This window comes from Tachyglossus aculeatus, chromosome 10 (genome assembly GCF_015852505.1).
Source record: "Tachyglossus aculeatus isolate mTacAcu1 chromosome 10, mTacAcu1.pri, whole genome shotgun sequence".
NCBI classification, from domain to species: domain Eukaryota; kingdom Metazoa; phylum Chordata; class Mammalia; order Monotremata; family Tachyglossidae; genus Tachyglossus; species Tachyglossus aculeatus.
In genome coordinates, this window is record NC_052075.1 from 23221107 (window position 1) to 23228282 (window position 7176).

The 7176-nt window shown below is 45.2% G+C and overlaps 1 non-coding gene across 1 annotated transcript; it reads right to left on the minus strand.

Annotated features, from left to right (window-relative positions):
- Positions 1-753: 753 nt before the first annotated feature.
- Positions 754-891, minus strand: LOC119933823. The gene has a single exon (XR_005452692.1). It is a non-coding gene; the product is annotated as a small nucleolar RNA SNORA7 (small nucleolar RNA).
- Between the last annotated feature and the right edge of the window lie 6285 nt (positions 892-7176).

Sequence of the window (7176 nt, forward strand, 5' to 3'; positions counted from 1 at the left end):
TTAGAGGGTGGGAGGCAGAGGAGGTGTATGTGAAAGAGATGAGAATGAATGGCCAGCGAGACAGGAGGAGAAACAGAAAGGACAGTACCAGTGAAGACAAGGTTAGATAATGTTTCTAAGACAACGGGGTGGTCTACAGTGTTGAAGGCAGCTGAAAGGTCACGGAGGATTAGGATGGAGTAGAGGCCACTGAATTTGGCACAAAAGATGTCATTGGTGACCTTAAAGAGGGCAGTTTCTGTGGCATGAAGGATTTGGAAGCCAGATTGGAAGAGGTCAAGGAGAGAAATGGAGGATAAGTTTCCCACAAACAAATCACTGAGAATGAAATAACTAATTTTTAAGAACAAAAATATCCAATCAATAAAGGGCAAATCATCAGCCCTGTGTGTCACGCACAAACCAACCACGAACTTCCTAGCTCCATCTTAGCTTTAATGAGGCTTTTAAGCCATTGATTTCTGTCTATGATTGAATTTCAATTTTTGACATTATTGATGTTTAGCCATGTGATGCTTGGTTTCCACATTTGGACTCTAGTCTGCTGTGTGACCTTGGGCAAGTCACTTAACTTCTCTGTGCCCTCACTTCCCTCTTCTGCAAAATAGGGATTCAATACTTGTTCTACCTTTTACTTAGACTCTGAACCCCATGTGGGGCCTGATAATAGTAATAATAATAACGGTATTTTTAAGTGCCTCTCCACCCTCGACTCACTCCCATGCCGCTGCTGCCCAGCGCAGGTGAGTTTTGACTTGTAACAGATTGCCTTCCACTCTCTAGCCACTGCCCAAGCTAGGAATGGAATGGGCATGCCTCTGCTTGACTTTCTCTCCTGTAGTCAAAACTGGTAGAGGACTGGAAACTCTTCAGGTGTGACCCTGAGAGGGGGATTTATTAAATAGCCTCATCATAATTATTCTTATCCCTAGCTGCCAGTAGATCTGAACCCAAACTATTGCCTTTCTCTGTGGACTAATCTGCCAAGCCTGCAAAGGCAAAGCAATTCGATGTTGTGTTAGGAAATATCTCTGACCCCTCTCGGGTGCCCCAGCGTCTGATCCTAATGGTACTTGCTCAATCGGGAATGTCACACCAGACGCTGGATGTAATCAAAATCCCTCAGCCCAGACTGGGAATGAGCCCAGCCGGTTATCTGTCATTAAAATATACGGGTTGCTAGCAGACCCTGAAAACGTTGGGTTTCCTCAATCCACTCAATCCCGAGACCATAAACTAGAGTCTGAGCCCCCAAATAATTCTAAGATCTACTAATTCTAGGATCAGATGGGGTTGGGACCCTGCCAGAGGAAATTTGCTATACATTTCAGTCCTGCTTTGCTGTGACAAGTCTGTGGCAACTGCTACTTGGGAAGCAGCATGGACTGGTGGAAAGAGCACAGGCCTGGGAATCAGAGAACATGGGTTCTAATCGCACCTCCACCACTTGACTGTTGTGTGAACTTGGGCAAGTCACTTCACTTCTCTGCCTCAAGTACCCTATCTGTAAAATGCTGATTAAGACTGTGGGGCCCACATTGGGCATGGTCAGTGTCCAACCTGAATAGCTTGTGGACTGCTTAGTACGGTGAGTGGCATGTAGTAAGTGCTTAACAAATAGCATAAAAAACAGAAACAAAAATACTTCACGATGGACTGACTTCCATATTGGAAGAAGACCCGGTGCTGATGACACTGCTTCATCTGACCTGGATAGAGACCACCCCCTACCCTCCACCCCCAAGCAGACCAAATGCATGCTGGGACTCAGTGGGAACAGAAGGAAACCAAAGACACAGTTCTCCCTCCAATTAAATTAATCACTCAATAAATGTCACTAATTAATAAATTGAAATCATGCCCCTGGGATATTCAGTGCCATTCTGATCAAAGGATCTCTGGAAATAATAATAATAATTGAGGTATGTGTTTAGCATTTACTATATGCCAAATACTGGACTATGCACTAGGGTAGATATAGTCTGGGATGTTGGTGGTTCCTGCTGGGTCATAGGAGGGAAAGTCCATGTGTTAATCAGTTTGTGTTGGGTCAGTGGAAAGATAGAGATGGAGAGGTGAGAGTCAGGGGTGTTGGATAGCCCATGTTGGGTGACTGGAGGGACAGTCAGAGATGGGTAGGGGAGAATCAGGGATGTTGGACAGTCCATGCTGTACCACTGGAGGGACTGTCCGGGATGTGAAGAGGGGAGAGTCAGGGGTGTTGGATGGTCTGTGCTGGGTCACTGGAGGGACAGTCAGGAATAGAGAGGGGAGAGTTAAAGGCTGGGATCTCTATGGCATGAGTTGGGATTGAGCAGGACACAAGTGGGAAATGGGAGAGGGTTGGGGTCTCGGAGACGTGAGTGGGAACTTGATTCCTCAGGACATGAGTAGGAGCCTGGAGGGGACTGGGGTTTCTGCTGCTGGAGTGGGAAATGGGCTGGGATCCTGGGAACAGGGAGAGAGGGTGGGGGCAGAGGGGGCAGAACTCTGGTGCTGTGAGTGTATCATGTGGTCTGGTGTGGGTGGCCCTAGTGGGAGGAAGGGGTGGGAGAGTCAGGGATCTGGAAGGCTGAGAGACGGGGGTCAGAGAGACACTTCTTGTGTCCAAACCCAGTGACTGGGGAGGACCAGTGGGGAAGAGGAGGAGGAGGAGATGGAGGATTCAGTGCTCTTCCTTTTCTACCTCATACTGCCTCCCCCTTCAATCAATCAATCATTTTTGAGTGCTTACTGTGTGCAGAGCACTGTACTAAGCAATTGAAAGAGTGAAATACATAACAGAATCGGTAGACACCATCCATGCTCACAAAGAACTTACCCTCTGCCTTGCTCCCTCCCTTTTCTTTCTCCCTCTTCCATTCCCTCCTTTCCAACCCCCTCAAAATTCCACCCCAAAATGCCCACCACTCCCTCAAAGCCCCACCCCAAATTTCCCATCCCCTCAAAAATCCCCCATCCACCCCAACTTCACCCTCTCACTCAAAATGAAAAGTCACCCATCTCCCCATATTACTACTTTAATATTTTGTTCTCTTGGCCACAGGGAGAGAGTGTACTAAGTTCCCAAGACTCTGGCTGAGAAGACTAGAGCTGGAGCTAAGCAAAGGCTAGTTGATCATGGAATTTATTAAATGCTTAATAAATGCCAAGCACTGTACTAAACCGTGGGGTAGATGACAAACGTGTCAGATTGCACACAGTCCCTTTCCCACATGGGCTCACAAGCTTGGTGGAAATAGGTAGGAAAAAAAAGTGTTAACAATGGATTGCAAACAGTAAGAGGCAACAGAGTCAACAAACAAAACAGCAGTGTCAGGCTAAAGAAATTAATAGTCCTTGGAGGGGGGTTAGGGGGATCGTCTGACACCCCATTACAAGGCTAATTAATGGTCCTTATTTATTTGAAATCGACTATTGCTGCCATCCGGTGCCTGCATCGAAAACTGCATGCAAAGTGTGACTCAGAGGAGTCGCAGCAATCTATTCACACCAAGAAAACAACACACAAGTACAGAAAAGAACGCCGCAGGGATGAAACGTCTATTCCAGGGACTGGCTCCGATGAGAAGGACTGAGTACTTATATGCTGGCTGGTCCCTTGCTGAAACCTGTGAAGCGTTTTCTCCCCCTTAAACATTTTTATGGCAGGCTGAATTGTCCACGCACCCACAGAGCCTCAAGCCAAGTATGCAGGATGACCTATTGGCTGTTCCCGATAAGACTAAAATAACTTTGATTAAAATAACCACAATTTGGAACTCTCATGATGTTTATTCCAGAAGCGGAATCAACCTGAGCTGGCCACTAAAGTTTGGGGTTTGCCGTTGGATGGTTGCTTGATTCAGAGAGAAGGAGATCTTCACTTCCAGAATCATGTGTAAATGCAGGGAGCACGTCTCCCCAAGCCCACCGAACTTGGGCAGTCCTTGGACAGGATGTACTGAGGGGCAAGTGTGGGGAAACAGCCTTGTGCAGTGGATAGAGCCCAGATTCAGGAGTCAGAAGATCATGGGTTCTATTTCTGGCTCTGTCACTTGTCTGCTGTGTGGCCATGGGCAAGTCATTTCACTGCTCTATGCCTCAGTTACCTCATCTGTAAAATGGGGATTGAAACTGTGAGCCCCACATTGAACAGGGATTGGGTCCTATCCAATTTGCTTGTATCTACCCCAGTGCTTAGAACAGTGCCTGCCACATAGTAAGAGCTTAACAAATACCACAAAAATTATAATGACAGAGCACTAACTGGGTTAGAAGAGGCACTACCTGCTTCCATGAGGCATATTGAGGAAGAGGCCATACCCAGGGTGAGGAAAACTTGTAGAGAATGCGTTTACCAATTACATTTATCGTACTCTCCCAAGTGTTCCATACACACAGTAAGCACTCAATAAATACCATTGTTTGATTGATTAAATGACTTGCCCAAAGTTACACAGATCAATGGCAGAGTCAAAATTAGAACTCAGATCCTCTGGCTCCCGGTCCAAGGCTTTTTGCACTAAGCCACATTGCTTCTCATTCTGTAGGGGCCCATAAACAACATCACTGCTACTACAATGATTACAGTGAGAAAACTGAGGTGAAGAGACATTACATGATCTGCCCAGTGTCACCCAGCAGGTCAGTGGCAGAGCAGGGACTAGATTGTAAGCTCCTCCAGGGCAGGGATTGTGTCTGCCAACTCTATTTATTCTCCCAAGCACAGGGTGGGAGTTTCAGACAGCAGGGAAAGTGTGATCAATGGGCTGGTCTTAGGAGAGTAGAGAGAGGTACAAACTGGGAGGTGAGTTGGGGAAGACCAACAGCCAACAGTGTGAGCTGGATTGTGGCAAGAGAAGGAAGTGGAAAGATAAGTGGACAAACAGCAGGTAGAGAACTTTGAACATGAAGGCTAGGAGAATTTATTTCATCCAGCAGCATCAGAGTCATTGATAATTTTTGAGGAGGAGAATATGTATAATCTGCATTTTTTTAAAGAGGAAATATCCATCCTTCTTATCTGCATTTGGTTGAATTTAGCTTCATCCCAGAGCAAACTGACTCAGTGGTTTCCTCACAAAATCAAGCACCTATGAAATCCTAGGACAAGTCAAACGGGTGTCAGGGGAGAGCTTATTTAATGACTATTAGATTCATTGCCCAAATTCCTTGCAAGTTGGCCTGATTTATTTTAGGTTCTGTTCATGTGGGCCTGGTCTAATTTGGAAGGCTTGTTCGTTCATTCATTCAGTTGTATTTACTGAGCACTTACTGTGTGCAGAGCACTGTACTAAGCACTTGGAAAGTACAATTTGGCAACCAATCTCTGCCCAACAGTGGGCTCATAGATACCTTTTATTTTCCATTCTAATCAAATTCTGCCTTTCCCAGACCAAAGCAAGCTCCAAAACATGTCCAAAACAGAACTTTTCATTCTCTCACCCAAATCCTGTTCTTCCCCTAACTCTCCCTTCACTACAGACAACACAACAGTCCTCCCGTCTCACAAGCTCTTAACATTGACATTATCCTTGATTCATCTCTCATTCAACCCACATATTCAATCATTCACAAAATCCTGTCAGTTTACCTTCACAGCATCATACAATCCACCTTTTTTTCTCCATCCAAACTGTTACTGTGCTGATCCAGGCACTAATAATAATAATAATGATAATAATAATGGTATTTGTTAAGTGCTTACAATGTGCCAAGCACTGTTCTAAATGCTGGCGTAGATACAAGGTTATCAGGTTGCCCAATGTGGGGCTCATAGTCTTAGAGAAGCAGTGTGGCTTAGTGGTAAGAGCCCAGGCTTGGGAGTCAGAGGTCATGGGTTCTAATCCCAGCTCTGCCACTTGTCAGCTGTGTGACTTTGGGCAAGTCATTTAACTTCTCTGTGCCTCAGTTCCTTCATCTGTAAAATGGGAATTAATACTGTGGGCCCCACATGGGATAACCTGATTACCTTGTATTTACCCTAGAACTTAGAACAGTGCTTGGCACATAGTAAGTGCTTAACAAATACCAACATTGTTATTATTAATCCTCATTTTATAGATGAGGTACAGAGAAGTTAAGTGACTTGCCCAAAGTCACACAGCTGACAAGTTGCGGAGCTGGGATTAGAACCCATGACCTCTGCCCAAGCCCATGCTCTTTCCACTAAGCCGAGCTCCTGCCTTGACTATTACATCAGCTCTCCTCGCTAACCTCACTTCCTCCTATCTTTCCCCACTCCGGTATATACTTCATTCTGTTGCCTGGTTCACTTTTCTAAATAAACTGCTGCATCTACAATCTCCCCACTCCTCAAGAACCTCCAGTGATTTCCCATCTACCTGCAAATCAAACAGAAACTCCTTAGCCACTGACTTTAAAGCATTCAATCACCTCACCCCCTTCTACCTTATCTCACTTACTTCCTTCTACCACTCAGCCTGAACATTTTGCTCCACTAATGCCAACCTACTCACTGTATTTCAGTCCTGTCAATCTCACTGCTGATCCCTTGCCCATATCCTCCATCTACTCTGGAACTCTCTCCCCCTTCATATATGACAGACCACTCCACTCCCCATCTTCAAAGCCCTTCTAACATCACCTCTCCTCCAAGAGACCTTCCCCAATTAAGCCTTCATTTCTCCTACTCTCTCTCCCTTCCTTGCCACCCTTGCCCTTGGATTTATATCCTATATTCATTCCACCCTCAGCCCCAAACTACTTACGTATATATTTGTAATTTATTTTAACATCTGTCTCCCCATCTGGACTGTAAGCTCCCTGTAGGCAGAGAACATATCTATGACCTCTTTTGTATTGTATTCTTTGAAGTACTTTGAACAATTCTCTGCACAAGGTAAGTGTTTGATAAATACCACTGATTAATTGATTGATTGTTCCACATCATTTTATGGAAGCCCTATTCAGTTGCCTGAACGGAGGAGGAAGTATTGCTCCCACAAATCCCAGTTGACTGAAGCAATCCATTCCTCACTGGCTGGTTCCTAAAATCAGTCTATCAATTAATAGTATTTATCGAGTGTTAATGCAGAGCACTGTACTAAACCCTTGGGAAAGTACAATAGAGTGAGTAGATATGATCCCTACCCTCAAGGATGCTACAACCTATCCTGGGAGACACACATTAATATATATTACAGATATGGGGAGGCAACGGATATGCACATA